The sequence below is a fragment of the Rosa chinensis genome, chromosome 7 (genome assembly GCF_002994745.2).
Source record: "Rosa chinensis cultivar Old Blush chromosome 7, RchiOBHm-V2, whole genome shotgun sequence".
In the NCBI taxonomy this organism is placed as follows: Eukaryota; Viridiplantae; Streptophyta; class Magnoliopsida; order Rosales; family Rosaceae; genus Rosa; species Rosa chinensis.
Genome location: NC_037094.1, coordinates 50,773,214 through 50,783,600, shown reverse-complemented (window position 1 = coordinate 50,783,600; position 10,387 = coordinate 50,773,214). Strand labels below are relative to the sequence as shown.

General features: G+C 38.1%; 1 long non-coding RNA gene across 2 annotated transcripts; it reads left to right on the top strand.

Annotated features, from left to right (window-relative positions):
- Positions 1-7,977: 7,977 nt before the first annotated feature.
- LOC121050390 lies at positions 7,978-9,792 on the top strand. 2 transcript variants are annotated; one of them, XR_005802817.1, is made up of 2 exons: positions 7,978-8,551; positions 9,459-9,792. It is a non-coding gene; the product is annotated as an uncharacterized LOC121050390 (long non-coding RNA). The 2 variants fall into 2 exon arrangements; XR_005802818.1 differs by having other exon boundaries at positions 9,033-9,792.
- The last annotated feature ends 595 nt before the right edge of the window (positions 9,793-10,387 follow it).

The following is a 10,387-nucleotide window of genomic DNA, read 5'->3' as shown; positions in this document are numbered from 1 at the left end:
TCACGTGTTGTGCCATTGTCCACTTGTAATGCTGCTTATGACACACTCCTAGCACACATCATATGACAACGGGCTCACTCCCCGGATCAACCTCTTCCGTCAATTGGACTTGACAATGTTAGAGAGTTTACATCGAAAGATTTTCGATGGATATTGCAATGGGACTGATGTTGGACATCACATTCCCATGTACACCCAAATGGTCTTGCGGAAACGACTATGATGATAGTCCGGACATTGGTAATGCGCCCAATCTCCTTATATCCGCTTGGGGTGATGCAATATCGCATGCAGCTATGCTAATTCGTCTACTACCCATCGCCACTTAATGTATCTCTGCATTACAGCTAATGACTGGGTACAAGTATCGTACTTACGCATATTTGAATGAGCCATTTATGTGCCCATTGCGCCGCCACAGCGCTCTATGATGGGTCCTTACAGATGAATGGGCAACTACGTTGGATTTGAGACTCCATCAATCGTCCGCCACTTAATGCCCTTGCAAGGCGATCTCATTACCCCTAGCTTTGTGGGTTGTCACTTTGATGAGACAGTCTTCTCGTAGTTAGGGGGAGATAAGAACACAAATGTTCAGCAGGAACAACAGGAATTGTCGTGGTCTGTCCCCACTATGTCTCATCTCGATCCCTACTAAAGTGACAAGATCACACAAATATGCTGCAAACATGTCTGCAAGGAAGGACGTCCCTACGAGAGGACGTAGCGCCACCCTACACGGAGATAGGCATGGCGCCAATGCCAAAGAGAGTGGCACTCTGGTGTTACAGGCCATGGCCCCAGCTATGACGCGTGGGAGGCCAGTGAGTTTAAAGGATACTTTGGCACAACCCAATCCTTTGATCATCAAGACTCAAAATCCGTCTTATGAGTATCTTCTGGGTTATGGTTATCGTTGGGGGATGCCTCAACGTCAGAACATATTCCTGAGAATATAGAGCTCTATGAAACTTACACTAGTGTACATGAGACGTGGGATAGAAACTCCATCATTATTGATGATGTAGTTGTGCATTTCGTTGCGCATGAGTTTGTTGAGTCTGATGACATCGAACCACGCTCCGTTGATGAATGAATGCCAATGTAGAGAAATTTGGCCTAAATGGAAAGATGCGATCCAGGTTAAGATGGATTCTCTAACGAAGAGGAAGGTTTTCGAGCTAGAGATGCCAACACCTCCTAACATAAAACTTGTTGACTAATGGGTCTTTGTTAGAAAGCGTAGTGAGAAAAAGAGATGGTAATCTCTCTTTATGGCGCAAGGCTTCTCATAAAACGCCCTGAAATCGACTATGATGAGACAGATTCTCTCGTATTGGATTGCACTCCACTACCCTATTAGTCTGGTAGTTTCTGAATAACTGAACATGCAGCTTACAAATGTAGTCACTACGTATCTCTATAGGGATCTAGATACGGAATATACATGAAGGTTCATGGTGAACTTCATTTACCCAAGTCAAGTGGCTCTAGACCATGGAGCGCGTTTACAAAGAGGTTGAAACGCTCGCTAAAATGACTACTTGATTGGGAGAGGATATGCCCACGTGTTTCCAAAACAAGTTTCGGATTCCATCGCTGTTCATGTTGGACATGATCTTCATTAGAATCTCTTAAAGAGTTAAGGGAAACCGCTGAACACTTGAAATCCGAGTTTGAGATGAAGGATTTTGGGAGAACACGATTATGTCTCGGTTTGGAACTTCAGCATCGTGTTGATAGATGCTTAGGCATTTGACAAGGTCAAACCTTCAAGCACCCCCTTGATCGTTCGTGGTCTTGATCCTGAAAAGGATCCTCTTCATTCGAAGGATGATAATGAAGATGTGTTAGAGGCAGGAGTGCTTTACTTGAGTACAATAGGCGCATTATTGTACTTAACTAAATGCACAAGACCGGACATCTTGTTTACAATGAACTTGTTAGCTAGATATAGCTCTGCGCCAGCGCGATGCCATTAGATGGTGTAAAAGATATCTTTCGATACTTGAGATGTATGATTGATATGAGCTTATTCTATCCCTACAAAGAGATGATGAATTCGGACTCATCACACACCAGGAACGCCGCCAACACTGGCCTGCGTTCTCTATCCCCATCCCAAAACTATATAAGTGTTTTGGAAGGTTTTGCTGATGCTGGGTACCTCTTTGACCCACACAAAAGTCGCTCCCAAACTGGTTAACTGTTCACCATGGGAAAAGACCATGATATCTTGGAGGTCTACAGAACAGACCGTCGCTATATCTTTGAACCATGCAGAGATTATTGCTCTTCACGAAGTGGTTAGTGAGTGTTTATGGAGTGGATCCATAATCACGCATGTTCGAACAATTGTGGTTTGAAGTCTACCACAAGATGAGCCTACAAGCATTTAGGATAATGATGTTCGTTTTGAACAAATGAAGCTAGGCTACATCAAAAGCGACAACACCAAGTATAATCAGCAACAACAGACTTTCCTCAAGATCAAAGTGAATTAGGTTCAATCTGAGGAAAATATGGCAGACTTGTTTACTAAGTCATTGCCCAAATCCACGTTTGAGAAACATGTGGCAAGAATTGGCTTGCGGAAATTATCTGAACTCCTATGATCGTAGTCATCAGGGGGAGGCACAGACATCAAGGGGAGATGTCTACATGTTCATCTCGAATCGTGAAGAGTGTGTTGTGCTCTTTTTCCCCTTCGACCGAGGTTATTTTTGTCCCACTGGGTTTTTGTTACTCGGCAAGGTTTTTAAAGAGGCAACGAGAGAAGCACCGCTTTTGGACAACACAAGGGGGAGTGTTTAAGGATATCTATATTTGTGTTTGGCTCAAACTCTAAGTTACTTGACCTAGTGGTAATAGAGTTTAATTAGAAGAATCTAGATATTATCTTTCCTTATATGATTCTAACTCTATCCATTGTAATCCTCTATATAAAGAGACCCCTATTATCAATGAGAATACACAGCAAATTTCTCTCAATTTCTGATTCCTTAAAACATTTATTTGATTAATTTTTAATTAAAAGAGGGTATTGTGGGTAGTTCAAAAATTTAACTATTCCTCTAAATTATTGGCTTAATAAATAAAGATGTTAAGGTGCTATTTGTTCATTATTCACTCATGCATCAAAGTCATTACTGTGTTGTCCATTATCTAAATCTCTTGAAAAACCCCCAAAAAAAAAAAATTAGCATGAAGAACTTCAAAATCAAAACAATGAAATTGAATTGAGGATGGAAAAAAAAAAAAACTCAAATTGTAAGAACATGAACGTTAAGCTAAAATCTTCAAGGCTTTAATTGTAAGAATAAGACTAGAAAACCACACTCTTGAATAAATTAAATTGAGGACGAGAAACAAAAAAACTCAAATCTCTAAGTGTGTTAGGAAAATCAGAATGGTTATACTTATGAACATGAACGTCAAGCTAAAATCTTCAAGGGTTTAATTGTAAGAACAAGATTAGGAATCCATACTCTTGAATAAAATAAAAAAATCCCATAAGAAATTAGAATTGGTTGAAGAGAAACAAGAACTATGGCTCAGTTTGATATCTCGTTTTCAAGAAAAAAAAAAAGTAGCGAATTTTTGAGTTTATAAATCGTTCGGTAAAAATAAAAGATTTGCTTAATGGCACCAAATTGGGCCAATAAATACAAATTTTTACAAGCAACTGATATCTTAATTTCTTAAAACCACGTTAATAAGAAGCAACTGATATTTTGAAGTGCCTTCATATAATTTTGGAATTTACATCACATATTCCTATCTCTATATACGCTCTCTGCCTCTCTCTCCTCTTTCTTACTAAGTTCGTCGTCATCTCTCTTTCACCTGCTTGATGTTTCTCTGAGTTTTTTTTTTTCCCGGTTGAATGTAAAAGTGTCTTTTCTCTATCACTCCTTAAGACCAAGGCTGATTTTTTATGATTTTATTTTTTATTCATCTCAATTCCCAATGTTTTTAAACATTACAAACACTTGGCTGTGTTTTTTAAAAGTTGATTATTTTTATAGTTGAGTGTTTTTATGACTAATTATTTTTACAACAATACCAAACTAAGCTTATGTTTGATATGATTATAGTATAGGGTGAAGAGGAAACAAGAATTATAATAACAAATTAACTTTACCTTGAAAAATGTGAAATATGAGGAAACAGGTCTACCACTGCGATACAACCCGTCCCACTCTCCTTCGGAAATTCAGCATGCAGATTGATTTTCACCGCTCCCATTGACCGACGGCTCCAAGAGAGAGCTCCTCAGCCTCAGCAGCAGACACTCCATCCCCAACATTCCCACTCCCAGCCATTGAAACTCACAGTCTCAAACTACAAGACAAGAAAAGGAAAGGAACCCTGTAGAGGATTTGGAAAAAGGGTGGGCTGTTTATATAGGTGAAGTTTAAAATTTCAAATGGAGCGCGGGATCCCCGATCGAAATTCAAATTTCAAATTGAAAGGGTGATAAGCCAGGGACCATTAGATTGTGAAAGGATGATATCAAGGAGGAAATACTCACCGTTAGATTAAAGTGAGGATGGGGCGCGCCTCACCCGACGCGCTGCGCCCGGTGTGGAGCTCAGTAGTCAAATGGAGGTTGATTTGGAGTTAGCGTGGAGGAGAATCAAGGAGGGGAAGAAGAGAGATGCCATAACACTTTTGATTGTGGATTTAGACAATCTCTTCCACCTGAGTCATGATAAGATTGAGATTTCAAAGTTTTTGGAGAGAATTGCTTAGCGATCATCTAAGAAGTGGTGGGTGGTCGGATATTCCTCGAGAACAAGGACTGAAAAATCGAAAAAATGGGCGAAATTTCGCCGAAAATTTCGTTTTTTTTGAGGCCCGATATATCCATAGCATACCATGACAATTTCGGTCGAAATTTTCGATATTTCTCGATATTTCCGATATTTCCCGAAATTTTCGATATTTCCCGATATTTCCCCATACGTTCCAAAAAACCTACAACAACACCAAGGATCTAACCTTGGTCATCCCACTACCCTTTGAGAGGGTTTGCTAACTCTGCTGCACATACCTTTTATGTATTAATCACAACATTCTAATATATATTCATTTGCCTACGAATCTGAAAACTTAGATACACGTCCAATCAATAACTAACTTGAAACACTTAATTACTATATTGAATTTTCTTTTGCTAAATGTTCAAAAATTTTACAACAACATTTCAAATTATAACTTCTATAAATAGTTCAAAATCATCTTCATACCTTGTACCTCATAGGTCTTCTACGTGGTTCTAAGTTACTCATGTAATTCAAGGTGTAATGTATGATATGTACAAAAAATGTATATAAGGTGTGATGGCCTAGCCTCCCATTGAGTTTCTAGCCATAAAAAAAAAAAAAAAAAAAATTAGATGTTTATTTCAAAAATGTTAAGAGTTATCGGCGATTCAGCATTTACCGTTTCATCTTAAATTATTACAAATTACTATATAACAAGGTTTATTCAAGGTTTTCTTTCTATATATAGTAGACAATTGATAAAATAAACATATCTAAAAGATTCACTTAAAATTTCCATGTTTTTCTTCAAATTTCCATCATTTTTCTTGATTGTTTACCGAAATCGATATATCCTCGATATTTCCGTCGAAATTTCCGTTTTCGGGACCATCGAGATTTCCTCGAAACTCGATATTTTCGTCCTTGCTCGAGAACGAGAGAGAAATCAAGCAGTCAAAATGATGAAAAAGGAGAATGAGACTATGTTTTTAAACAAGGGAAAAGGCAACGAGATAATATCAAAGCCACTAAGTGCATTTGTATTGCATGGTCTGCATATGAAGTCATTGGAGGTTCAAAAAGTTTGATCTAAGCATAATTGTATAGACCTCGGGTTAATTGATCTCAAGCTATTAGTATATTTGACCATAAACAATTGTTATTTTGTAATTTAAGACAGATAGGCTGACATTCCTCTGCCACATCCATTAGACTTGAAATCTTGTAATGGGTTACCATTCCAATTCATGAATGAAATCATTGAAATGAGCTAAAAAAAAAGTTTCTCCAGACGCTAAAAGTCTAAAACAATAATATTTTACTAACTTTTCAATACGCACTCTGTGCGTGCTGTTTTTTTTATCAGATAAACAACTCAAATATTATAACTAGTATTTTGTTTTTTTAGAGAAATATAAAATAGTAAATAAATAATGAATTATATAAAATTTTTTTTTTCCACTTTTTGTGGTTAATGGCAATTCATCCTATTTTACCATTTTTTGAAAAATAAAATGTTTTTGTTCTGCATATTTTTTTGTTTGTTTTTGTTCTGCATATTAATAAAGCATGGTTATAATAGGTACTTGAAAAATTTAACCATTCTTCCTCAGAGTTGATTTAAATGAATCATACTTTGGGTTAACAACCACATAATTTACATAATTTCTAAAACAAAAGCAATTCATTCTTTGGGTCAACAACCACAAAAGACTTCCATACCTGGTTAGATTTTGAAAGACTTTCCTTAATCTCATCCAACACTATCTTCCTGTCGAAACAAAAAAAAAAAAAAAAGCAATAAAAATAATAATAAAAGAAGCAACCAAAAAAAAAAGACAGAAAGTCTATGAAAGCCAAAGGCCCACGTCATATTTGCTCACAAGCTTATCAAATACTAGAGTTTGAGTGCAACCTGTACGGGGGAGCTTCCATGATAAAGATTACAGCTATCTTTTGGTGTTTCAATGCATATCAAATACAAGAGTCTCTCTAAAACTCAATCATACCATCAGTGCATTATATAAAAAGCCAAGAGGGCTGCGCTGAAAAAAAGAAGAAAAAAAGAAGCAGGAGGAGAAGGAAAGCAAAGGAGACAGAGAAGAAGCCGCAGCTATTCCACAGGAATCAAAGGTGGAGAATCCATCTGCATCTCTTTATGGTTTTACCGCTTTCAAAGCTCCGGTGGCGGTGCCTTTTGGTGCCAATACTATTTTAGAGCTTCATTCGGCGTGCCTTAAGGTGCCGAAACTACTTTCGAAGCTCTGGTGGCGGTGCCTCACGGTGCCAATACTGTTTCAGAACTTCGACTCGGCGTGCCTTAGAGTGCTGAAACTACTTTCAAAGCTTCGGTGGCAGTGCCTTATGGTGCCAATACTGTTTCAGAACTTTGACACAGCGTGCCTTAGGGTGCCGTTATCATCCTCATGTTTCGGTAGTTTAATACACCGATACCGGCAGAAGGTCGTGGTTCATTATAAATATAAAAATAATAACAGAAACTCTGTTAATTCCACTTGAACACAGCATATTAATTACCCTCTGCATCCTTTCAAAATACCATAGCCAAAAAAAAGCCAGTCCCAACTTCCATTCCAAAACACCCACTCTAAACAAACCAGTGGGTAACATTAAAAAAAAGCCTCACCCTTGAGTTTAAATCCTGGAGTTCTGAAACTTGGCTAAACTATAGTCGTCGATCTTGTCTCCGGCCACCTGCATAGCCAGGGAGAGAAGTTGTCAAAATGAATCCAATTCTGCAGCAGGCTATAAACTTAATGCCCACAAACAAGTTAACATCAGAACTAACACTTCAAGAAGAAGCTCACCAAAGAAAAAACTTCGAGAGGCCTTTGAGGTTTTGATAACTACTGCTATTATTTACACCTGCACGTCAAACTGTTCTGTTAAGATCAAATACAAGTTATGTTCAGAAAAGAACCTGTCCAAAGCTTAATACCAAAGGACAACAGTTGTGTGTTTCTGAGGGCCACAGGTCAAGATGCAGAACAACAAACTAAAAAAGAAGGTTGAAAGCCTAGTGGTACGTGGAATGACAAAATGACAATTTGAAACTCTATTTAAGTACACAAGACAAATTGACACTATTTGTCAAAGATGTGTTGAAAGTGCAGTGGGAGGAGGAGGCTGGAATGCGCTGGCTGTAACTTACAGCCATTGTGAGGGGCGACGTGGCGCGAGGAGAGCCACTGAATAATTCAAAGTGGGGCTGAAGGTCATTTCGCGGTTAACGGTGCCGTTAGGGTAAACAAGTTTTACAGCCGAGGAGGTATCAGCAACCACAACATTATCCCATCCTTCCCCCTCCAAACCCCCAACATTATCCCATCATTTTCCGCTCTTTAACCAAAATCCAATCTTTGAACACAAACCAATTCGTGGGTTTTCCGGGAAAGCAATTGGGTTTTTGTTTGAAAGGAAGTTAAGGGTTTTGTGAATGCAAAAGAGGATGGCGTTGATGAAGCTGAGGAGCAAAGTAGGTGGGAGAGAACTATGCCGGAGCGGTTTAGGTACTTGACCTAAGAAGCTCCTGACCCTCCTCTGAGGTGGCCTTGGTTTCTGGGTAAAATGCTTCACTGTCTTTGTCTATTTTGAAGAATTTGCAGGTCCGCTGAGCACAACAGCTTTCCCCCCAGCCGGGTTCAACTCATCCGATGCTTCGATCTATGTAACCATGAAGCAAGGGGTTATGAGGAACTAAGGAGGGCTGCAGGAAGCAGCAGGTCATTAAAAGGGAAATGTCTGGGCAGAAATGGTACATGGTAAGAATTCCAAGCTTTTGAGTTGTGAATGTTTTCTGTTGGGATATTGAGATTAATTAAATTTGTAATTTTGTGGTGGAGATGAATATCTGGAATTGATATAAAAGCATTAGATTGACTGAATTTGGGACGTATATGCATTTTATTAATACAGAATTAAAATGCTTCTGTAATTTGTTTCGGGTTTACGGCAGTTAAACTAAAATTTGCCGTCTTTCTTTATGTTTAAATATATGCAAGGGGAACTGACAGAAAAGAAGATGGGTATTCCTAAGAAGAGTGGGGATTGATTAGTTTGATTAGGTTTTGGGTGTCCACTATTTTGATTGATTGCAGATAGAGGTTCTTCTCTTCTAGTGTAGTAGCTACCTCTGTCTTTCTCCGCTTCGAAGGTAAGTTGTTTATTGAGAGGTTTGGATGATGCCTGCATTGCCTTGCATTTCTTTTTGGGATTGGAGCTTATTGTTAAATTGTCTTGCAGATAATCTAGCACACCCATTTCGATTAGCTTCTCGCTTCTCAATTTGAGAGAGAAAAACTGTGGGGTGGAGAGAGAGCAATGATATATGTTGTGTGTGACTTTGGTCCAGCTCCATGCTTATTTTCTCATTAATATTCTATTAACATTCAATGGTCAAGAGCTACGTTATGAGAAGACTACTGTTTTTCAAACCATTTGAATATTTGATGGATTTGAGAGATTTCTACTATACTTCTGATCCATAAATAAGGGCATTATTAGTATACAAATTAATCAAGAAGACTAGTGTAAGAGGTATTTGGTTGTATATCACCGTCAACATATGTCGCCTAATGAGAGATAGATAGGACCCTCTTTGATTGTTGGTTAATAGGCAACTTTAGGTAACACTGATTGACAATTTAAACAAGTATTTCTCATTTGCAGCTGAGGAGTTACATAATAGCGAGATAGCATGGGTTGAACGAATACTATATTGGGGAAGATGCAGCTGAGGAGTTACATACTTTTTCAAATTGATGTAGATGGTATGTTACATATCTCATGTCACATTAGCCATATGTTCTTTGCTTGTAGCTTTGCACTGAAGTTCCTGGGCTGGAGTTCAACATAATATTAGTTTCTAATGACCCATATTGTGCTTGGATTGAAGGTTCTTTGTATAAATGGAATACTTGTGTACTATTTTCTCATATATAGGTATCGTGTTGTATCCATTTGCCTTTTCGGCTGTATATAACAGGTAGAATCTGATTCAGAATTATGGCACTAGCTTGTGTTATGGAGAACTGCTAGTGCTTCATTTGTGCCTTAAATCATCAGCTAAGAAGTCGTAGTGCCTTAGCGTATCTGCTGTTGAAATCTTGAACAGATTCTGCAGCAGAATGCCAATATAGCATAACGGGAACAAATTCTGTTAAGTTTATCTTATTCTAAATGACTCCATACTAGATTCAACACATGTTTTTGTTGACTTCAAGATAAGGAATGCAGTAAACTATGCAGGTCTACAGAATATGAAAACATTCAAATGAAAAGCTAGTCCAGAAAGCATGCATTACCGCTACAATTATGTTATGAAATAGGTTGAAGACTAGTGCAAAGCAAATGATCATTAACCATCATCCCAGAAACTCATCTGACTGATATAGTCCCAAACTCTTTCTTGCTGGTGCAGTGTCAACATGCAATTACAGTTAACTAGGCACTAGCACTATGAAATGTTTCCAATTAGAAATGCATTCTGATCCATTACACAGAGTCATTAGGTTAACAACAAGCATCAACAATCTCATTTGAATGAGCTTAATCAAAGAACTCATTGATCGAAAACAATGAACGGAAGAACAAATCAA